We start from the raw sequence: 24,201 nt of genomic DNA on the forward strand, positions 1-24,201 counted from the left end.
TGTTCCCTGCTCTGTCATGCTTAGGGTGTGGCTGTTGTTCTATTTCTCCAAAATGGCTACCTTGGATCCAGCTATCACGTCCACTTTCCAGGCAGTAGGATAGAGAAAGAGAGAGGGAAGGATGATCTCCCCCACTCTCCCTTTTAAGGATACTTCAAGAAAGTCTTCTGTCTCTACCACTTTTTGTGACTGAGGGAAAGTTATTTAATATCTCAGAGCCACAGTTACCTCATTTGAAAGATGGACATGACGATACTTACCTCAAGAGGCTGAGGATTAGAGAGAATGCAGATAGAGAGCCTGGCAAGATGCCTGCCCACAGTGAGTCTCTCTAAATGGTGACCGCTGCTGTGGTGTGCCTTGGCACCGTTCCCTTTCCCTTCTTTCCCCTGTTCATCTCTGTGTGGTCTGTACCCTGCCCCTCATCTTCCTCTTTCTTGGCCCTACCTTGCTTTCCCCCCATGTCCCCTCTCTTCTCTACCTCTCATTTTCCTGCGCCCCCCACCTCATCCCTCATCATCCTCTTTATCCTTCACTTCTTCACTGTGTACTACCTCTTCCTTGTATTGCTTCCATCACTCTGTCTTCCTGATGTCCCTAATTAGTGGCAAATTATCATTATATGACAAAGACCAGAGGTTAGAGGTAGTGACTGGCCTTTGAACTGCAAATCGGTGATGAGTAATTTGAGAAAACTAAGTTTAATTGGCTTATTTATGAATCAGTTAAGAATTACACTTGGCAGCCAGTAAGCAGAGACCAGAAATAGTGGCTTAAACCAGTAGAATTTCAGGGCCGGCTCCGTGGCTGAGTGGTTAAGTTCACGCGCTCCGCTGCAGTGGCCCAGGGTTTGGATCCTGGGCACGGACATGGCACCGCTCATCAGGGCACGTTGAGGTGGCATCCCACATCCCACAACTAGAAGGACCTGCAACTAAGATATACAACTGTGTACAGGAGGGGTTTGGGGAGATAAAGAAGAAAAAAAAAATTAAAAAAAAAAAACAGTAGAATTTTGTTCCCTGTTAGGTTTTTATTTTATTTATTTATTTAATTAATTTATTTTTTGAGGAAGATTAGCCCTGAGCTAACATTTGCTGCCCATCCTCCCCTTTTTGCTGAGGAAGACTTGCCCTGAGCTAACATCCGTGCCCATCTTACTCTACTTTATACGTAGGATACCTGCCACAGCATGGCTTAGACAAGCGGTGTGTAGGTCTGCACCTGGGATCCAGACTGGCAAACCCCGGGCTACTGAAGCAGAACATGTGAACTTAACTACTTCGCCTCCAGGCTGGCCCCTCTGTTAGGTTTTTAAAAGAAATCTGGGGCCGGCCCAGTGGCGGAGTGGTTAGGTTCCAGTTCTTGGTGGCCTGGGGTTCGCCGGTTCGGATCCCGGGTACAGACATGGCACTGCTTGGCAAAAGCCATGCTGTGGTAGGCATCCCACGTATAAAGTAGAGGAAGATGGGTATGGATGTCAGCTCAGGGCCAGTCTTCCTCAGCAAAAAGAGGAGGATTGGCAGTAGTTAGCTCAGGACTAATCTTCCTCAAAAATAAATAAATAAATAAAAGTGAAAAATAAATAAATAAATAAATAAAAGAAATCTCGGGAGACAGTCTAGGGCTGGTCTCTCTGTTCTGTCATTCTTAGTGCATGGCTTCCAACCCAAGAGTTGTGCCATGTTATCTAATGTGGCTGCTGGAGTCCCAGTCATTGTGTCAGGTTTCTAGGAAGAAGTAGAGGATGACAAAAAGGACATATGCTTAGCTGTTTGTCTCCCCCTTAAGGAGCTTTCCTGGAAGTCCCACCCAATAACTTCCGCTTCCCATTATTGGTCTCCTATAGCTGCAAGGGAGACTGAGAAGTTTTTTAGCCAGAAACATTGCCCCTAAAATAATATTGGGATTTTGTAACTAAGGGAGAAGGGGAGAGTAGATGCTGCACAGTTTGCAAGGGCTGCCACCATTCATTCAGCATTCGTTTAGCACCTACTGTCTGCTAGTTATTAGGACCAGTCAAGGAGTCCCCATTCCAGAGAGGAGACATAGATAAGTAAACAAGTAGAGTACAGAGTGAGGATGGCAGAGGAAGAGGGGAGGAAGGCATGAGGAAGCCCACCCCGCACACCTGCCAGGGTTCTTCTCTGCTGTTGAGTTCCTCTGTGCCCTCTCCTCTGCTCTCTCCCTTTTGTCGTCATTGTCGTTGTTGTTGGAGTGGTTTTTGCCCTGTCATTCTGACTCCAGTCATAGCCCCTAGAACCTGAGGTAGTGGGAACAGTTGGCAGCTTAGGAGAGCCTCTGGGATGGGAGCCACGTGTTTGAAGAGCCAACTCTCAGGTCCATAGGCAGTTAGAGGCTAGTGGCAGGAGTACATCCCGTTCCTGGACATGCCGTGGCGCTGCCAAGAGACTTTGCTGTGGGAGCAGGGTTGTCTTTGGGAGGGATGTTCCTGACCAGGCACCTGGCGTCAGCTACACTGGGCTGTCCCTGGCAGCTTGTCGTAAAATGAAACCTTTACAGTAGTAAAATCCTTCTCCAGGTCCCGTCAAATAGGTAGGAATGTTTTATCCACACTAATTAATCAAGAATCTCGGGATGCCATAATCATACGTAAAAAATACAGCTTCTACTTACTATAAAATTTCTGTCCCATTAAACATTGATATTCCTTCTTGGAACTCAAAGGGAATTTTAGGAATAATTTATGTGACCTGCAGTATCTTTGATTTTGATCTCAATTAACACCTAACCCCCTCTCCTGTCCTCCACCCCTCGCTCAGTTCTCTTTTGGAAGTCAGGGAGGCAGTGGGAAGCTTGCTGCAAAGATTTTTCTTTTTTAAGATTGGCACCTAAGCTAACAACTGTTGCCAATCTTCTTTTTTTTTTTTTTCCTTCTGGTTGTGTCATGTGGGATACCACCTCAGCGCGGCCTGACGAGTGGCACCATGTCCCCACCCAGATCCGAACTGGGGAAACCCTGGGCCGCCGAAGCAGAGTGCACGAATTTAACCACTCGGCCACGGGGCCGGCCCCCATAGATTTTTTTTAGAAGGTATATCCCAGCCCTTAAGGATTTAATCTTTCAGGGAAGACTGAAGGGTTAAAAGATTGTTAGTTCTGACCCAGTCTACTCCTTCTGAGTTTGGACTGTGACCCTGGGCAAGCTACTTAAACCTCCTGTCTTTGATTTCCTTATCTGTCAAATTGTAATCCTGGTGGTTATAGGGATTAAGAGGCACGTGGGAAACACCTGGTACATATCAGTTATTGTTATTACTGCCCCTCCCCACTGTGGTTGGACCGATAGATTGAGGCCAGAGTGTGGGAGGCGTTGGATGCCACATTAAGGAATTGGATTTTATTCTTTAAGCACAGAGAGCTGCAGATTTGTAGGCATGGATGTGACACCTAATGTCTGGGCTTAGCAGTGTCACCAGCAGGAGTCGGGAGGCTGCACTGGAGCAACGGAGTGTTGAGAGGCAGGGCCAGGTGAGGGGTGGGCAGGGCCTGAGCTAGGACAGCAGCGAAGTCAAGGAAAGGGGACAAAGGATGGTTGAAAAGTCACTAGTAAGGGAGGACCTGATAATGGCGTCTCAGCCTGTGTGACTGGCGGATGGGTGTCCCATTGACTGGTACAAGTTGCATGGAGGAGGAGCGGGTGGAGGTGGTGGGAGAGGAAAGAGGCACATGGTGGCAGCAAACTTGAGACTGCTGCAGTAGTTCAGAGGGGAAGCGTTGAGGACAGTCAGGGAGGTATTTGGCACTCGAGTGAGCGGTACTTGGACAGTTTGGATCTTGGGGGGACACTGAGGGATTAGGGGATAGCTTCAAGGAGTCTGACCTCAAGATTGAGACCCCAACCAAGAGTTCATCCAAACATAAACCAGGAGGGTGATAATGGAACCCAGCCCCACCTCACCTGGCAGCTGGAGTTTGTTGGTTGACCCTGAAGGTCCTGTAACTCCTCAGGGTCAGGGGTGAGGCTTCAGAATGGGCAGCCCTGAGATGAGAGACAGAGAAGGCAAGCCCTTGCAGAAAGGTTGCTGTGGTGTTTCTCCCCCTACCCCGGCATGTGGCCGTTTCTGGCCCAGGAAACCTTGCCTTGTGCTGTGTGAAGCTCTTGGAGCTGGGAGGACCAACAGCCCCTGGAGACCCTGTCGTCCTGCTTTCTCCCAACCTTGGGTTTGCATATTTGTCAGGAGATGGGGAAGCCAGGCCTCTCCCAGACCCAGATCAGTTTGGGCCACATGCAGGGTGGGCAGCCTCGATCTACAAGCGGCCCCAGACCCCTTGCTCCCCCTTTGGCTCTAGGCTCTCAGTTCCTAACCTTTGGCCGCCAAATGAAAGGTGGAATTGCCTCATTTCTTCCTCCTTGTGAGGCCCCAGGGGTTCCTCTGGGTGAGCTCAGAGGTTGTTTTCATCTCTCCTGCTTTGACTTGTGCTGAATTTCTGCCTCTGGGTCTGTTGCAATATCTGCCTGGTCTCTGGGGCCTGAGCCCAGGTTTCAACAGGCTGCCCTCAGTTTACCCTTAGGATGAAGTCTAGTCATTTTAGCTTATTTTTATGTTAAAATGTTTGTTAATATAAAAATAACATGTAGACATGAAAAAGTTAGATGACAGCGAAAGATTGGACCCAGGACCTCCACCCCACCCCCCAGGGTGAAGGTGAGGGCAATCAATTTCCTGTGTATTCTTCCAGAATCTTCCCATGCGCACACTCGTGTGGACGCTGTGTGTTCTTCCTCTTTCTGCTCATCTCCCCTGTGGCAGTGGGGAGCACGCTGAATTGTTTTAACACCTGTCTCTTTTTCTCTTGAGTGTATCTTGGAAGTCTTTCTGCATCAGTGCGTATAGCTCCACCAAATTCTTTCTTTAAACCTTTTTTGTACATATGATATTTGTATAGTCTAACCAATGATTTTCCAGTGAACATTCACATGAAAATGCCTTAGATTTGTCAAGTGAGCTGTGGCTTGTAAAACATCTTCACCACTGTTTTGAGACCCTCACGGCCGCGAGGAAGAGGAGCCAGAGGGAGCTCCCTGTGGCCCAGGGTGTCTGGGCAGCGAGGAGGCGGGCGAGGCCGGCGCTCGCTTAACGCAGCATAAAGCAGGCTGCTCCTCAGAGAGGCTCAGGTGGTTTGGGGACTGGGACCTAGAGGGGCACACGTCTGCTAGAAAGAGCACGCGAAGCAGCGTCTGCGGGGGGAATGCAGGGGCAGCAGGTGTCGTGGGGGGCAGAAGGAGAGAACTTCCCCAAAAGGGGTGGAACTGGAACCAAATCTTTAAAAAAGATTGAGGAGGGGTTAGGAATGAGACAAAAGGGAGGACATTTCAGGCAGGATGGCAGCATGGGCAGAGGCACGGAGATGCAAACATGTGGCAGAAGTTCGGGGCCCCGGCACACTCTTCCTTCCGCCACCAGCCTGGTCCCATCATTCAGTCACAGATGTTTAAATGCCTGCTCTGTGCCCAGCACCTTTGGGATCCAGAGAGCAGCAGAACGACTCAGTGCCTGCCCTCCATGGGCTCTCAGACTCTAGCCAGGAGATGCTGGATGCACACTGGCAAAACTAATTGATGGTGATGAAGGCCAGAATAGTGGTTACTTCTTATTGGGGGGTCCACTGGGAGGGGTGTGAAGAACCTTTTGGGGTACTGGAAGTGTTTTCTGTCTTTAGCTGGGTGATGATTTTGTGGTAGTATATATATGTAAGACTTTGTGGAGCTACATACTTAAGATTAATGCAGACTGAGTACTCTAACCGTGGGTATGTTATACCCCTGTTATAAAGCAAGCAAGCAAATAAATAAATAGCACATCCCCAGAATAAATAGATAAGTAAAATGCAATAGTAAGAAAGTATGGAAAGGGCTGTGCTTGGGGAAGCACAGGGACTTTAGGAGGACGTTGCAGGAGGCTTGAGGAAGTGGTATATAAGCTGAGATTTGAAGGGTGAGGAGGCGTCAGGTTAAGAAGGGGATGAGGTGCCTTGGTGGAAGGAACAGCCTATGCTAAGGCCCAGAGGCAGGAGAGCCTGGCGTGCTGGAAAGTTCGGGTGAACAGAGTGTAGAGTTTTGAAGGGATGAGATGAGATTCCAGACCCTCACCTTCTCTCACTGCGTTGTTTCAGAAGCCCTCTAGGGGATCTCTCTTCCTCTCTCTGCTCTTGTGGGCACTGGAACCAAAGCACCTGTCTGATTCTGCCCTCCCCCTTGCCTCAGAATCAAGTCCACCCTTAGTAACTAGGAGGTCAAGGCTGGCCACGTCCCAGCCCCTTATCTGTCCTTCAGAGAACTGGATGCCCCAGCCCAAGGGACAGGTCGCCATTCCCAGATGGGCTCTGTGTTCTCAGCCACCTTAGCCTTCCCTGGGAGTACCTTTCCCAACCTTCTGGCCCGGCTGAAAGAAGGGCCATAACACCTATTCCAAAATCAACCCTGCTTCTCCTGAGTTGAAAATATTTCTTCCTCTGAAGTGTGCACCTCTTATGTGGCCTCCATCACCAGCTCTTTGTACACTCGCTCTCTTCAAGGGCAGTCTCTGCCTTACTTCTTATGGCATCACCCCCTGTGGGTGTCTAAGTCAGTGCTTTTGTACATAGTCAGTGCCCAAACCAATCCCATAAATGATGTTTTAATTACATGGAGCTCTGGCTGGAGGTGGGTGGAAGGTTGCCGTGGGGGTCATTGAAATGCTGCCTGGGAAAGTGTCAGAAGTCTGGTGCTTCCAAATTCCTGACAGTTATTAACTTTCAGGATTCAGAAACCAGGAATAGAATTTCCTGGGAATTCCCCAAATCATAAATTATCCTATAGCTTTCATAACACTTTGTTTATCAGTTTTTAAATAAGAATGAGAGACCTAATAAACTATGAATTATTTTTCTGTGATAAAAATTTCAGAGGTTTTTCTGTAAGAGGAAAAAAAAAGATATAATAAATGCATGATTTATTATTATTTTTAGGAACAATATATTGTGACAAGATTATATATATTTTATTAACATATTAAAAAGATCTCTACCTAATGTAGATTTTTTTTTTTTAAAGATTTTATTTTTTTCCTTTTTCTCCCCAAAGCTCCCCGGTACATAGTTGTGTATTCTTCGTTGTGGGTCCTTCTAGTTGTGGCATGTGGGATGCTGCCTCAGCATGGTTTGATGAGCAGTGCCATGTTCGTGCCCAGGATTCGAACCAACAAAACACTGGGCTGCCTGCAGCGGAGCACGCGAACTTAACCACTCGGCCACGGGGCCAGCCCCTAATATAGATATTTGATAATAGAAAATGTTAAAGGAAGAGAACATTAATATAACATGAATGCCAAGTACAAATCATTTAATGATTTAAGGATAATACCCCAAATATTTAATATGTTAAAGTTATTCTTAAAGTGAAATTTTAAAATTTTATTTTTAAATTTTCAGACACTAAAATTCACCCTCTTTGGTATGCATTTCTATGAGTTTTGGCAGATTCATTGTCATTAACCATTGCCATAATCTAGATAAAGAACTGTGCCATCCCCCCTTAAAAATAATGACATTCTTTTGTGCTCCTCCTTAGTAGTCAGACCTCTCCATATCATTGACCCCGATCTGTTCTCTGTTCCTATAGTTTTGCCTTTTCCGGAGTGTCATATAAATGGAATCATACACTGTGTCGCCTTTTGAGTCTTTCACTGAGCATGATGTATTGAAATTTATCCATGTTGTTACATGTATCAGTAGTTTGTTCCTCTTTGTTTTTGAGTAGTATTCCATTGTCAGGATGTACCACAATTTGTTTATTCGTTCTCCAGTTGAGGGACGTTTAGGTTGTTTCCAGTTTTGAGCAATTTTGAATAACATTCATATGCTGGTTTGAACATAGGTTTTCATTTCACTTAGGTAAATACCTAGGAGTGGGATTGCTGCATCTGTAGTAAGGATGTGTTGAACTGCCACACTGTTTGCCAAAGCAGCTGTGCTATTTTGCGTCCCTTCCAGCAGTGTATGAGAGTTCCAGTTTCTCCACAACCCTGTCAGCACTTGGTATTGTCAGTTTTTGTTTTGTTTTGGCTGTTCTAATAGGTATGTAGTGGTATCTCGTGGTTTTAATTTTTTTTTCCCTAATGACTAAGGATGTTGAGCATCTTTCTTATGTGCTTATTTGTCATCTGTGTATTTTCTTTGGTGAAGTATCTGTACAAATCTTTTGCCCCTTCTTAATTAGGATGTTTTTTTCTTATTGCTGAGGTTTGGGAGTTCTTTAAATATTTTAGATAGAAGTCCTTTGTCAGATGCCTGACTTGCAGATATTTTCTCCCAGTCAGTGGCTTGTCTTTTCATTCTCTTAATGGTGTCTTTGAGGAGCAGAAGTCCTTGATTTTGATGTTTAGTTTATTGATTTGTTTTTAATGAATCGTGCTTTTTTTCTCTTCTTTTCTTTCTTTCCGTGTTTTTTTTTTTTTTTTGCTGAGGAAGATTCGCCCTGAGCTAACATCTATCCCAGTCTTCCTCTATTGTTTAGTATGTAGATCGCCCACACAGTGTAGCCACTAACAGAGTGGTGTAGGTCCTTGCATCGGAATGGAACCCTGGCCACTAAAGGGGAGTGCAGTGAACTCAACCACTAGGACACTGGGGCTGGCCCTGAATCGTGCTTTTGATGTCATATCTAAGAACTCTGCCTAACTGAAGGTCACAAAGATTTTCTCCTATAAGTTTATAGTTTCTTATTTTCTGTTTAGATTTGTGATTTGTTTTTAGTTAATTTTTATGTAAGGTATAAAGCATAGGTCAAAATTCTTTTTTATTTTTGCATTTGAGTTGTTTCAATTATTTCATCTTCATTTGTTGAGTTCTCTTTATTGAATTGCCATTCACTTTCATCAAAAAATGATTGGTCATATTTGTGTAGGTCTGAAATGAAATTTTAAAATGTGCAAAGCATTAATAGCCCTTTCTGATAATCTTGATCTTTGTTTCATAACAAATATGTCAGACGTAGAAAAATTTCTTTCATTTTGCATTGATGTTGGTTGAATTGTTAAGCGTGTGTCCAAAAATATCTTCAAGTTGAGCACAAGGCACGTGTTATTTCATATAAACTCATTTCCTTTTTTAGTAGTGAAAAACTTTGCCTGCTTGGCCCAAGTTTGGTTTTGCCTTTGCTTTTAGTAATCAATGCTGTTTTTACCCATTCAGATTTTAGATCAGTTTCTGATTTTGTGTCTTCAAATTGCATAATACTCATGTCTTTTCTTTCTGTTTCTCCTGTAGCAAATAATCAAATGCTAGAAAATGCCAGGGAATATTATTGAGTAGTATTTGAATAACCTAACACATGGGTCTCCTAACAAAGTTAACAGCACTGCACAGAATTACATGTCAACATTGCCAGTATAAGGACATATTTTGTTTCCAAACTTATTTCTTAGAATACTACTTGTAGGATTTGTGGATACTATGAATACAAATGTATTCATACATATTTGCAAGAATGATTTACCATTAGCTGCATACGGGGCCCTGAACACACACTTATTACATGGCAACAGCTACAAACAAGACTTGGTTAGATTGTGACCACTTCTCTCCTCCATGTTCCTGACCTGGTTCCCAGAGATAGCAGCCTTGACTTTCAACTCTGCATGTTAGTTTCTTGCTCTTGCTTTGCACTTGAAGTCAGTGGATTTCTTAGAACCAGTAACATCTCTGGGTTGATTGTTAAGCTTTAATTATCACCAGTATTATTATATTTTTCTATCTTCTCAATTTCTCAATTGATGTTTCTCATACTTTGGGATTCAGCAAAACAGATAAATTTCTCAAGAAATGTTGGAAAGGAAGTTTTGCATGGAAACATTAATCAAGAGATGTCACAAGGCAGGACATGAGGAAAGCCAAGTGTTGTAGGGTTTCCTGGCAGCAGGTAGGTTCCACAGGGCAGCCACTGTGTCTCGTCCAGCATAGCGTCTTTGGGACCTAGCTTAGTGCCTGACCCATGGAGGGTGCTCCAAGTTGGTGGCTGAACAAATCACTTTCCATCCAAAGGCTATTTGGAAGCAGTGTGTAAATAACTTTGACAAAGATGGTTCAGGTTGTAGAGTTTTGTGGAAGATGAACTTAAAAAACTCTGTGAGATCCCTATTGGGTCAAGCCTTGAATGGCAAGCAGGCAAGCTTGGAATTTCATATTCTGGAGACTGGAGAGAGAATCGAACATGATCCAACTGAGTCTTCTTTGACTCAGAGCCGTGGGGTGAGCTGAAGGCAGGACAACTCTTTTCCTCTCTGTTTTTAGTTTAATTAAAAGGTCAAAGCTACAGAAAATTGAAACAAAATACAGTGAACTTCTCTGTTTCCCTCACTAAGATTCACCAAATGCTAACAGTTTGTTACATTTGCTGGGCATTGTGTCATAGACTGTGCACATTCCATGTTTGTTGGATTGTTTCCTCGTGATTAGATTCGGGTTCACACTTTGGTGGGAACCCGCATAAGTGATGAGTGCTACCTGCTGCTTCCCTTCAGGAGGCCTGAGGTGCCCGCTGCGCCCAGCACAGGTGATGCTGATAGCTTTAGTCCCCTGGTTCAGTCGGTGTCTGTGAAGGCTACTTTTGTTTTAAGGCAGGGGACTTTGGAAGGACCTTTTCGCTGACTTTTGGGAGTAACTGACAGCCATTTTGAAAAGAGACTGTTTCTGTCAGTTGCAGCTGCTATTGGGAAACATCTTGGTGTGGTTTAGAAAGCCCTGGGAGCAGGAGACCGGGATTTGGGACCAAGCTCTACAACTGTCTCTCCCCGTGGTCTCTCTGGGCTGAGCGATTGTACGTATAAGGAAATTGACGCTCAGAGAGGCGAAGCAGTTTGCCCAGGGCCACTCGGCTAGTGGGCAGCAGAGCTAGGATTCAAACCCACTTCTGTTTGGGCCAAAGCCCTGCCCTTGGCCTTGTGCCAAGCTGCCGCCTCTGAAGCGGCTGCTCGTCATTATGGTGGCACCCAGTGCTAGGTACTAGTGCTCAGAACAAAGCAGAACATAACCCTTGTGGGATCTGAAGTGAGAGGGAAGTGCCTCTCTCGTGCCAGGTTCCTCTCTTGCACGTGGCAGGCTGTCCTGCTGGAAGGCCTGGGCACCTCAGGCAAGCTGGTAGGTGGGCTTGGATGCTTTTCCAAGACCTTTGGAATAAATGCTTTCCTGCGTGTGTTACAAAGCTGAGTGAGCTGCTGGTCCCGTTCCAGCCCCCGCTGGCCCAGACAGGGAAATGCAAGCATCAAGTACCTGGCCTTGGCCCGCCTTAGGGTCAGTGCCCAGGATCCCCAAATTGGCCCATGAATCTCAAGGGCAACCCAGATGGGTGGAGGAAGGTACTGCCTCAGCCTCCTGGGTTCCTGGGGGAGGAGGGAGACAGGAAGTACTAATGGGGAAAAGTGTGCAGAGCCTTGCCAAGCAGGTTGCTGTGGGTGGGGAGGGAGACACTGCCTGCTGCTCTAGTTGCCCTGAGGTTTGGGTGGAGGTTTTCGAGGACACAGCCAGAAAGGGGGCTATGGCAGCGACTCTGGAGTACGCCAGGACTGCTCTTGCCAGCTTTCTGCTCTGGCAGCCCACCAGCCCACCTGTCATCTTCCCAGTTAGCAGTTCTCCCCAAGGCAAGCAGCACCTGAGTACTTAGTGAGTGGTGTCTGTTCCTCATGCTACCCTGGTACCCTTCCCCAGAGCAGTTGTGGGGAAAACAGTGGCTCTGGCTCAGTCAGGATGTGGCTTGTCAAGGCCGTGTCATCCTGTTGCTGTAGATGTAGGAGTCCAGGAGAGTCAGCCTTCCCAAGTTCCAGCCGCTTCTCCCTGCCCTGTTGATCCGCACAGGCCTCCAGTGAGAGGGCTGAATGCAGGGCCAGGGCCAGAGTGGCCTGACAAGGAGTAAGCTGTGCTGTGTGGGCCCTGATGGGAATTCTGGAGAGTTTTTCTGCCCTTGGTTCATGGCCTCCTCAGGTCTTGCATCTTGGCGAGACCCCCAGGGCTCTGGCAGCCGTGTAGGCAGGGCAGAGGGTGTTCCTGGGGAGAGAGAAGGCCAGCAAGAGAGCAGTGTTTACAGACAGACTCCACGTCTTCACTGGTTGAACACTCAGGGAGCAGTGGCCGTGCTTTACTGGCTTCTCTCAAGGGAGCCCCGTCTCCCTCCTGCTGGATGGGGCTGGATCCATATGAGGAGCCTGGTGTGACCTGCCGTGCGAGGCCTTCTGCTTTCTGAATGAATCCCCCAAGTGTCAGCGCTGAGTCACTCCTGTCCTGACCTTCTCCCGGCGCACCCATCCTCCTGGCTCTGCGGCCTGAGGAGTGAGATTGCAGGGTTTTGACCAGCTTTCCCACTGAGCACTCTTGCAGGCTGTCATGCAGGTGTAAAATCCAGAAGCCACCTTCAGAACGAGGGGAGAAGTGGAAGGTGAGGGCTTGGGCCAACTTTCTGACTCTCCACGGTGCTTTGAGGTTTAAAAAGTCTGTTCTGGGCTTCCTGAGATTTAAATACTCCTGTTTTAGTTGTCCTTTCACTCCCTCACCTCTGGTTCTCCTTTTCCTCTTTTGAGGACTTCATGCTTCTCAAATATTTGTTAGCTAGGCCCTTATCTGGGACCTTAGAAAGCAACCACCTGAAAAGGAAAGGGAGAACAGAAAGCGAGTACTTAAGTCTTTGGGATCCAACACCAAGAGAGCTTTGCTTCCTCTGGTGTCAACATTCGCCTTCAGTTCTTGAGCTGGTTTCACTCAAGTGCGATGCAGAGGTTTCCATTCGGGAGAAAGCAGGCGGTTTTGAAGGAGACTCCTAGCTCTTCTCCTCAGCTTCACTGCAAAAGGCATTGATGCTAGTTTTAAAAACACATACAACTACCAACATGTAAAAGCTTTTCATCTCCCCTGTCACTCTCCTCCTCCCCTCCCTCCCATTCCACACTGTTTCCCTTCACAATTGTTTGTTGCTGGGCAAGTATATGTCAGCGCTGTGTTGTTGTCTTAAACAAAAGGGGCCTGAGGCAGATGTGCAGTTCTGGCCCTGCTGTTTCCGCCCCATGTCTGTGCCCCCTGCTGCTCTTGAGGGTCGACAGAGAATTCCATGACGTGGCTGTGCCAGAATGTCACATCTTGAGCTAGACTTCTTCAGCCTTTTCTGCTTCATCTTGCTACTCCCTAAAGTAATGATGGCTCATGTTTGTATTATGCTTTTAAAACTTTTTTTTGTTTTTCTTACTAAATACAGCACATGTTCATTATAGAAAATTTAGAAAAGTCAGATAAACAATAACAGAAGGAATAAAAATTACCCTAAGAGATATCCATCTTTAACATTTTGGCGTATTAATTGTATAATACAGATGTTTTTCACATTTAGTATGTCATCGGGTCTTACGGTCTCCATTTGGGAAGACATGCGGATATTAGTCCCATCTCAGAAATGGGAAAGCTCAGGCACCGAGAGGTTCGAAGGTTGCCCAGAGATACACAGCATAGTAATGACAGAGCTGGGATATACTTGTCATGCATCGCTAATGCTCTCTCCACTGTATCCCACTATCTTCTCCCCTCCAGATGGAGAGGAGGATGCCGGGGGTCTGGATTTCAGCAGGGCCTGGGCAGTCACTGTAATCTATTGAATTGCCTTGTCCAAAGGTTAATAAACAGATGGCACCTAGAGGAAAGTGTCTCATGATGCTTTGGCCCCTCGTTGACTTAGGAGAAAAGATAGAAGATGTGCTCCTCACATTTAAAGTATCGCCATTCCAGCAGTTCAGCTTCATCTTGGATGTTGGAGTACAGGAGCCACACATCAAGAGGGTGTGATAAACTAAGGAAGAGGAGGGGTCGGGAAACTGTCAGTGACAAGTGCCGGAGTGACTGAGAGGTTTCGCCTGGAGACGATGACTTTGAGGAGAAAGAAGGTACAGGCCAGGAGACTTGGTGGCCAGTGGCCAGGCAGGACAGGACTAGGCGTGAAAGTTAGTTGGAGGCAGGGTCCACTCATGAGGATACGGAAAACTTTTTAGCATTGGAGGGGTGCAGGAATCTGGTTCGCGTCTGTCTCCACCTCCCTCTCCTGGGCCTGGCACCCTGCGTTTCCCCTCCCCAGAACACCCTGCCCTCAGTCTGTGTAAGAAATTCATCTGCCCATTCCTCGATTGTATTTTCTTCTCTGAACTCTTTTCAGTGTTTTCTCTAATGAGTGTATTTTACTTTTAAGATCGTTTCTGGATGACCCAGCTCGCCTTGGCCGTGAACCTTCCCTGAGGCGTCCAGCAGAGGCCATTTCCTCCTCCTCAGCACTCAGCCACCCTCCTCCCCTTCCCTGTTTGTGTACAGCCTTCCGTCTGGTATTGCAGGGACTGGTCTTATCTTCCTGCCTGACTGGAGTGTAAACACTTTAAAGGTACCTGAGCATTTGTCACCACCTCCCCACCCCCTATCCTGAGATACCTGAGGCCTGGGAATGACCGAGGTCCCCTTTACATTGAGTACTGCTCTTGGATTCTGCTGGGTGAGAGGATGTTAAAGTCAAAAGGGGAATAGAAGCACCCAACACTCCCTCCCAATAGGGAAAATGAAGCTCGGAGAAACGAACCACCTCCTCTAAGGTCACCTGGTGGGTTAGCCAAAGAGCCGGCCTGGACCACAGCTGGGCCCCTCAGCCAGCCATCTCTGGACTGCATGTTTTCCCCTCCACTGCATTTCTACCAATTTATTGTAATCCTAATGAGCTCCTCCTGTGACTGGAATGGTCTGGAGAGCAGGGCTGGATGCCCCTGGAAAACTGAAGCCCGGGCACCAGTGATCTGTATGGGCTGCTTCAGGCTGGGCCACGAACATAAATCTTTTTTCAAGTTATTTGTTAAATAAACGAACAATTGTTGATATTTATTGAGCAATTTCTATCTGCCAATCACTCCTCTAAGACTTAAGGATCAGTGTGAATCAAATAGACGAAAATCTCTGCCTTGTGGGATTTATATTCTTTTGAGGAGAGACAAGCAGTTAACAAATGAGAAAAAAAATACACATATATGTATGTGTGTGTATATATGTATACATACACACACACACATACATACATACAACTCCAGATAGCTCTGGAAAAAATGAAGCAGAGAAGGGAAATGGAATACCCGAGGGTGGGCTGGGGTGGTTTTAAATAGAGTTGTCAGGTGAACTGTCACGTTTGAGCAAGCCCTGAGGAGATGAGGCAACAAGCCATGTAGATAGATACCTGAGGGAAGAACATTTTCAGCTGGAGGGAACAGCTGCAAAGGCCCTGAAGCAAGATATGCTTGCTGTGTTCAGGACCAGCAAGGAGGCTGTGTGCCTCGCGCACAGTGTACCAGGAGGGGGGTAGTAGGAGGGGCTCCAGTTCCAGAAGGCCTTGCAGGCCAGTGTGAGTCTGGGCAGGAAGCTCCTGAAGGGATTTGATCAAGGGAAGGACAGAATCTGACTTAAAAGGATCACTGACTGCTGTGTGGACAGTAGTGGGATGGATCCAGAAGCAGAGAAGCCAGTTAGGGGGCTGTTACAGTAATCCAGGCAGGAGATGATATTGGCTTGGGCAGGGTCGTAGCAGTGGAAGAGGTGAGAAGTGATTAGATTCTGGGTATGTATTAAAGGCAGAGCCCACGGATTCGCTGACTCCACCATTTTGGTCTGGCCAACTAGAAGGTTGGAGTTGCTATTTACTGAGATAGGAAAGACCTTAGAGGGAAGGTCAAGGGCTCGGTTTTGGTTGGTAGGCTTGTGATACCATTGGACATCCTTGTGGAGATGTCAGAGAAGCTGGGCCTGAAATAAATATTGGAGTCATCAGTATATTGAAGGTATCAAAAGCCATGAGCCAGCATAAGATCATGCAGGGAGGGAGTGCAGATGGAAAATGAAAGAGACCTTTTAGAGACTGAGAAGGAAATTGCTGACTGGGACCAGCAGAGGAGATTGATAAGGAGCAGGAAGTGAGATCAGAGGAAAACTGGGAGCCAAGTGAAGAAAAGGTGTTGAGGAGGAAAGAGCCAGTAAGGTATCACGTGATCTGATGGGCCAAGTGAGATGAAGATAATACATGCACAGTACAGAGGGTTTAAAAAGTACAGTGACATAAAAACAATAACCCACCACCTTATTCATACAAGGAAGCTTCCTTCTCATTTTTGTCTATACCCATTTTTATGGGAATGATGCTATGTTTTGTATTCTGCTGTTTTTCACTTCACAAGCTATTAACTATTCTATGAAAACCTGAGTTTAGTGGCTGGATAATACTCCATTTTCTGGGGGTGCCCTAATTTGTTTAACCATTCCTTTATTACTGGGCATTCAGTCATTTCTGCTATTTTTCATTATTATAAATATTTTTCATTGTTATAACAATTGATTTCATTATTATAAATAATACTGCATTGAACAACCCAGTACATTTTTACTGTGAGGGGAATTCAGGGTCAGAGGATGTGAACACTTTGAGGTGAAGCTCGAACTTGGGAGCCATAGTTTCTCCTGGAGAGCTGACTGATCTCGCTTAGCTGTAGGGTTCTGCTGTCTGCTCTCCCCTTGGGGAGGTTCGGAAGTCACTCAGCCCTTCTGACCCCCATTTCTGCCTTCCCTCCTCCACCTGCAAGTCCCATTTCTCCTGGGCCAGTCAGAGTTTCATTTTCCCTCACTCGGCCTGGCCACCCGCTCAGTGCACAGCCCCTTTCATTGCCACCAGCCTCTGTCCCCTCACCCCATTTGTGCATAGGGCCTGCAGGAGTTAGAGCTCCCCACAGAGGGTTATTATAGTGTTAAAATAAAATAATCCATTTTAGGTGCTCAACACAGTTAGTTCTGTCTGCGCTCCTGTCACTGGGCCTGTTAGAGGAGCTTATATACATGGAGGTGCTTCCTGAAGTTTAAAGGACTGGCTGATGCTCTAGTCTTAGTGTTGTTTAAAAAGAAGAGGGTATGAGGAGTGGTGTCTAGTCCGTGCCCTGGAGCCACGTAGCTTGTAGAGCAGGGCCACTGGTCCACAGGTTGGTGTGCTGGTCATGAGAGCTGTGTGTCAGAAGCTGAGGGGGCTTGGATGGAGTCATCAGGCCCAGGAATGTGGCTGTGCCTATCAGTTGGCCTCCTGCCAAGCAGTGCCAGGTGCCACACCTGTTCCCCAGATATGTGTGTGTGTTGTAGCTGGGAGTCCCTCAGACCAGAACAGTGCTGAGAGGCTTGAGCCAGGGGAAGTCAGAGCAGGAATGGGCTTTGGAGATCCTCTGATGTGACGTTTTACTCACTGAGGGCACGGGTGGGGCTGTGGGAGAAGCACTCAACTCCACCTCATGCCTCGCCTCTTCAGCCTGAATCTTTCCAGGAACAGAACGGGCAGCTGCTTTCCAGACCCAGCCTTCCGGGGCTCTGGGAGGTGGCCTTCTCCCTCCTGCCGATGCCTGAGCTGGGTTTGCTGTCTCCCTGGCCTCTCAGAGCCCTGCTGGAATCATCTACATCTGTCCTCCACAGCAGCTGGAGGAATTCTTCTTTAAATGCAGCTCTGATCCTGCCTGTCCTCTTCATAACCCTCGCAGGCTCTCTGCTGCTCTTTGGATAAACACTCACATCCTCAACTCGCCCCTGAGGCCCCGTGTGATCTCCAGCCTCAGCTGGACCCGCCTCCCTGCCCTCTCAGCACTCCAGCTACACGGCCTTCTTTCCACTCTCAGAGGGTCCATGCTGTCCCCCTCCCTCTTGGGACCTTTTCACATCACCCTTCCCCCATTGTCCTGTGACCTACGAGCCTGCCTGTCAGCGAGAGGCTGCAACCTCAGGAACACCTCCCCGACTGCACACGCTAGGCCAGTGTGCTCTGAGTGTGCCCCACTGCGCTAGGTGTTTGTCCTTCAGAGCCCTGGTCACCATGCACAGCTACGGGTTGGTATTGGTTTCTTGACTAACACAGCCTGGCGCGTGATGCTGCGTTCTTAACAAACATTGGTTGAAGGAGTGAATGAAAGCAGCTGGCAGCAGCTGGCAGGGACCAGAAAAAGAGTGGCGGTACATTGACGGCTTCAGAGCCATAGCACCTGAGTTCCTCAGATGAGAAGCGGTCTGGAGAGGTCCCCTGGTGCAGCCCTCTGCCCCCGGGCACAGCCACCCGTGCCTCAGAAGCCGTCTCTGAGCGGTGCTGGTCCTCAGCTCCCTCGCAGCTTTCAGTAGGAGAGATCTGGATCTCTTCTAGCACCTGGGCAGGCCTTTCTTATAGCTCATCAGTATCTCTCAGTATATTATTCAATTTGCTGTGTCCAAAACATTTTGAAAATGTTTCTCCCTTTTCGCCCCATCATAAAAGTATCCCATGCTTGTTGTAAAGAATTTGGAGAGCACAGAAGAATGTAATTAAGAAAATAAGAATCACCTATGACTCTACCCAAGGGAGAAAAGAACCATTAACATTTTGGGCCATGTCTTTCCGGTTTATTTCTATGCATTATGTACATGTTTTGACATCATTGAGATTCTGTTGTTTGTGAAAACTAGGTTTTAGTATCTGCTCAGTGTTCAGTGGCTCCAGTCGGAGGCAAACGGCGGGGAGAGTCAATGGCTGGGCCTCTCCCCTGCTCCAGGCGGCCGGGCATATTTGGGGCCTCTTGCTGATCCCGGGTGAGGAGCCCTCTTTCCCACTCAGATCGCTTCCCCCGACACATTCTCAGTAGCTCCCTGAGGCCGGCTTGTCCTTTTATTTTAGTGTAGCTCCACTCCACGGGGTTTAGGGGCCGTCTCTTGGTGGAGCTGGAAGAATTATCGAATGTGGGGAGCTCCATGTAATCCCCTGAGACCAGCCAACAGTGGTGATTGCAGCAGCAGCCACAGTCCCTGTTTGCTGGACGCCTGCTATATATATATCCAGCACCACAGGCAGCTGCTGTGTGGTTATTTTCCTCGCCATGACTGCTTGGGTTAGGGGGCAGTATCCCACTATCCTGGCTGTCTTTTCTTTGGTTCCAGCACCCTTTGAACAAAACCAGCCTCCAGGCTAGTCCTTGGGTTGGCTTCTGGTGACCTGCTGGAGTGAATCCATTTCAGCAAGGCGGCCACACAGGCCTCTCCTGTGCCCTGAGGAGAGTGGGGTGACCTGGATTGGCAAATGGGGAGCAGAGAACACCGTGGAGTTGCTGGTCTGGAAAGCCAGGGCACTGAGCCAGCACCCTGATTAATGATTGATTGGAAAGCTTGGAAGAGAATCAGCCCAGCCCATCCTCCCAGGGCCTCCCTCACTGCTGATCCTGAAAGCACTTGTCGGGGACTTGGGGCAACGTCTGCCCTTTATCTGGAGGCTTCTGACCCTCGTGCGCCATGTAATCCCCTAAGACTAGTGAACAGTAGTGAGAATAGCAGCAGCCATGTCCCTGTTTGTTGGACGTTTACTGTATGCCCAACGCTGGTAAGCAGTTGCTGTGTGGTTGTTTAATCCTCACAATGACTGCTTGGGTTGTGTGGGAGAGTCCCAATCTTAGGGCTGAGAAATTCTGAGGGGAACTCTTAGTCTTCCCCTAATCAGAGAGAGGGAGAGGCAGAAGCAGGGTTTGAACCCAGGCCTGACACAAAAGCCTGTGGAATTAACTTCTATGGAGTATTGCATCTCCAGGGCAGTAACACAGGAAAACTGGTACAGTGGCAAATGTTATAACTGAAAACAGCCTGACTACGCTTAATGTGCCTGGTCTCTTTATTCATCCAACAAGTGTATGTTGAGCAGCCGCTAAGTGCCAGGCACTGTGCCAGGTGCTGGGAACCTGCTCCATGTTCAAGGGGTGATGCTGGAACATAGGGCGAGTGGGATGGGGCTGGAAAAGGAGCCAGGGACCAGAACCTGTGGCTGTCTTTAGCCCGCAGTGGTCATTTTCTGGCAGGGAGTATCCAGAAGGGCTTTGACCAGGGTGTTCTTGACAGGAACTGTTGGAGACTGGCAGCTAGACAAAGGACTCAGGGGTGATGGCTCCAGACTGAGGCTAAGAGCAGCTTCCAGATCCAACAGTGCAGGGACATACTAGCTTCTGGTCCAGTCTTACCCAGCACCACATGCGAGGCACACAACGTAGTGATTAAGACTTGAGCTCACCTGCCTGAACTCAAATCCTGCTGCTCTAGTTACTGTGTGGCCTTAAACTAGTTACTCTCCCTCTCTGTGCTGCAGTTTCCTCATCAGTTAAATGGGGCTAATAATAGTACCTGATTCTTAGGGTTGTTGTGAGGATTAGGTGTGTCATTATACATAGAGCCTAGTGTGTAGTAAGCCCTCAGAGAATGGAAGCTGGTACCATTGTGATGGAGGTGGGGAGCCCGACGCTTGGAGCTGTGCCCGCCTTGGATTCTGGTGCAGGGAGAGGCCTTTCAGGCTGCGCCACAGGTGGCTGAGCCCCAGCACACTGCCTGGCCCCACTCAGAGCAGACAGCCTGCTGTGGGCATCAGGGGAGCTCCATCTCCTGAGGATGGCTCGACTTGGTGGAAAGCTGCCAGGGGGCTTGCCTGCTGGCAGCAGACCAGGCCTCTCGAGCTCTAGGTCATTTGGATTAAGCTCCTGGCTACCCCTCTGCCCATGAAATTTACCTGCCCAAGGGGAAATGGATGGAGTCGTGCCCCTCCCCCTACCTTAGCTCCCAGTCACTTCTTGGGGCAAGAGAGTAGGTATTGGAATGGGAATACTGGGGCTGCTTGCACGGCAGGCTTGTGTCTGTGCATATGCAGGCAGCACACACGTGTGTGCACGCCAGAATCAGAGTCGTCCAGGCATTTGTTTTGTAAGAAATTCTCTTGCTAGAGACTCCATTTTTTGTCCAAGGGCAGCAGAGCAGCCCCCCTCGTTCTGGCTGCAGGACCCTTGTCCTCTCTGAGGACAGCACCACCCTCTTAAGTGGGACGAAGGTAGGACACAGTCAGAGGGTTTTTGGTTCTGGCACAGTGCTGGGGATAGGAGTAGCAAATCCAGGGCGCCTGAACCACATAAAAGTTAGCCGAGAGCCAGGGTGCGCTGTTTGAGTGCCGGGGCTGAAGCAGGCAGGAGGAGGCTAGGGTTCGCTGCAGGGAGACTGGGGGGCAGGCGGGCAGCTGCTGTGGAGATCCAGCCTGTGTGCCTGGGCCCAGTGCATGGGGAGGGCCTTGGGGGTCACGGTAGCTCCTGGCTGAGCAAGCTGAGAACCGTGGTGGCATGGGGGCAGCCTTGGCTCCTGGGTAGATGGGCAGACCTCAGCTGTAAATGGAACAGTCGAGACTGTGTGAAAATGGATGGCTTCTGGCAAAATGCAGGGATGGGCCACAGCACAGCGGTTCCATCTAAATATGAAACAGCACAAGAGATGTGTGTGGGGTTTACAACAAGCCAACTGCAGCTCCCCTCTCCCTTTAGCTGGTGTCCTTAAGAGGTCACAGTCAGAAGAGACAGCTCCAGGCTGGGGAGGAACACCGTCTGGAATCCAGGGACCCTGTCCCATATCCAAAATTCTAGCCAGAGCCCAGAACCGCGTCTGATTTCAAGAGGCAACCACTTGCACCCCCAGATACTGAGAACAGTTCCCTTGGTCGTGGTGAAATAACCTCCCAGCTGGTATTGTGGAAGTGGGAGCTGAGGCTCAGGGGTGTTGGGTGTGTAGGGTGGCCTTCAGGGGCCTGGCCAGGCTTGGACCCCAGGATATCTGAAACCCTGTGGTCTTCTGCTTCATCCTCATGCGTGTTTTCCGAGAGACACCATGTCAGGCTCCGCAAGCCTAGGCTTTTTGTCACTTGCCTCTTCTGCTCAGGAGAGCTCACTAGGCTTGCCTTATGGGGGCTCGTGAGGATTGTGCAGAGCCTGGGTGCTGTGCCCAGCAGGTGTCTGATGCATAGTAGGAGCTCAGTCAGCTCCTACCCCTCCCTCCAGGATTCAGTCCTGACAGTAAGCTCTGTCCCGTCTCCCCAGGGTCACTCAAAGGGTCAGAGGGTATGAAGGAATGTGTGATAAAATATTTTATCAAGTGTCTATACAAGGCAGTGTTAGAGTTTTCTTCCTCTGTTTCTCCCTGCTAATGGGGACCCTAAATCCTCATGTCCCTCTCCCCAGCTCTAATCACCACAGACTGGTGTGCATTTCCCCTGTGTCCACTGACACCCAAGCTGCACAAATCCACCAACAGTTTGTTCTCATCAGCCTCATCCCACTTCCTGCTGAGGTCAGTGCCACCGCTCTGCTCAGGGCTCTTAGAAGTCACAGTACTGGCATGACTCTCTCGTGACTATGCTGCCCATCCTCTTGATGCTAGTCCTCAGAAGCCTCCTGTAGCCCCTTCAGCCATGGGCCTGGTTAACCCCCCACCTGCCCCTCCCTCCCTCACCTCCAGACTTTTCAGTCCTGGAGCATGAAGAATCAGTGTCTCTGGTCCTTGTTGTTTGGATAACAGCTCATTTTTTGGAGTGTTTAATACATGCCACACACAGCAGTCACAAACTGCTCTTGGTGATCCTTTTTCCAGTGTTGTCACCAACCCCCTCCCCACAGTCCCATTCTCCTCTTTAGCTAAGTGTCCTTATATCTTGCTATTTCACTTAGGATTGTGTTCAGCTGCATGCAGGTGAAATCTGGCAAACAATGCCGTGTAAAACAGGCATTTAATTTTTCACCTAATAAATAGTCTGGAGATGGGCATTCCAGGGCTGGTTCAGCAGTTCTGCAATGGGAGCCGCAGCGACCAGGCTCCTTCTGACTTGGTGCCCCACGCTCTTAACTTGTCCTCTCATGCTCAGAAGGTAGCTGTTACATCTCCAGGCACCCTATATTCAGGCAGGAAGTAGGAAAGGGTAAAAACTTGTCTCTTTTATCAGGAAAGAGTTAAGGGTCTTTTCAGAAGGCCTTCCCAGTAGATTTCTGTTTACATATTGTTGGCCAGAATTGTGTCACATGAACACTGTAGCTGCAAGAGAGCTTGGAAAATTGAGTGTTTAGCTAGGCAGGTGTCTGATCCAAAGGAATCTGGGGCTCAGTAAGAAAGAAGGGAGAATGGAGTTGGGTAGACAACTGGGGGTGACTGCCCCAGGCCGTGCTTGTAGTCAGAGCCACAGGGGGGGAACTGCACCTCTGAGCATTTCCTTTGCTCTGGCTCCACTGATTCCCAGGTTTAATGCCCAGGGATGATCAGGAATTGATGCTAATCAATCTCAGATTCCTGGAGGGGGACAACTCACGCAGTGTAAGGAGTGAAGCCGCCTAGGGAGTGACAGCAGGAAGTAGTGGAGATGGTGCCAGTGGCGAGCGCATGTCCAGGTAAAGGGGCGGCCGCTGCTTGCGTCTTGAGGTGGGTGCCGGAGTTGTGCAGGCGTCCAGTGGCCAGGTCTGCACAGTTTTCAATAGAGGTCAGAAAGCCAGATTCTTTTAAGCTTTTTTTTTTAACTCTATTTTGAGAAAAGTCTAGGGTTACGGAAATATTGCAAAGATCATACAGAGTTCCCATATATCCTTCATCCAGCTTCCCTAATGTCAGCATCTTAAATGTCACACACTTGACAAAACTAAGAAATTAACACTGGTACAATACTGTTAACTAAACTAAGCAGACTTTATTTGGAACTTACCAGTTTTTCCACCCTGTCCTCTTTCTGTTCCAGGGTCCAGTCCACCATTCTGTGTTGCCTTTAATTGTTAGGGGTCTAGCTCTCTTCACTTCATTCTGCAAATTGCTCTCTTCATTATATCTTAAAGATACTTCCATATCAGTCCATAAACGTCGTCATTCTTGTTGGTGGCTGCGAAGAATTCCATGTGTCCATATCATAATTTATTTAATAAGTCCCCTATTAATGGATGTTTAGCTAGTTCCCCACCTCTTCCTAGTCCAATAATACTGTAATGAATAACCTTGTACTAATACTTTCTGTCATTTTGCTTAAGTGGAAGTATAGCTGTAGGGTACAACCTAGAAGTGGTGTTTCTGGGTCAAAGGGAGTGTGCACCTGTAATTTAGATAGTCGTAGCCAAATTACCCTCTTTAGAGGTTGTGCCAATTTCCCTTTCCACCTTTCCAACAATGTGTGAGATTATTTCCCCACATGCTTAGCAAAAATGTGCTAGCATTTGTTTTAATCTGATTGTATAAAGTGTACTTCATTGTTTTAATTTGCATTTCTTTTATGAATGATGTTGAGCATCTTTTCATATGTTTAAGAGCCAGATATGTATACCTTTCCTGTAAACATTTTTT

The 24,201-nt window shown here is 48.0% G+C and overlaps 1 protein-coding gene across 2 annotated transcripts in view; it reads left to right on the plus strand.

Moving 5' to 3' along the window:
* PPARD (peroxisome proliferator activated receptor delta) overlaps nt 1-24,201 on the plus strand; it is a 73,236-nt gene that overhangs the window by 28,830 nt on the left and 20,205 nt on the right. The window contains 1 exon segment of one of the 2 annotated variants that reach the window (NM_001308939.2): nt 14,219-14,404. The exons of the other annotated variant lie outside the window; for it this stretch is intronic. The gene's annotated coding sequence lies outside the window, so the exon portion shown is untranslated. 2 annotated transcript variants of the gene reach the window in all.

Source organism: Equus caballus, chromosome 20 (genome assembly GCF_041296265.1).
Source record: "Equus caballus isolate H_3958 breed thoroughbred chromosome 20, TB-T2T, whole genome shotgun sequence".
NCBI lineage: Eukaryota > Metazoa > Chordata > Mammalia > Perissodactyla > Equidae > Equus > Equus caballus.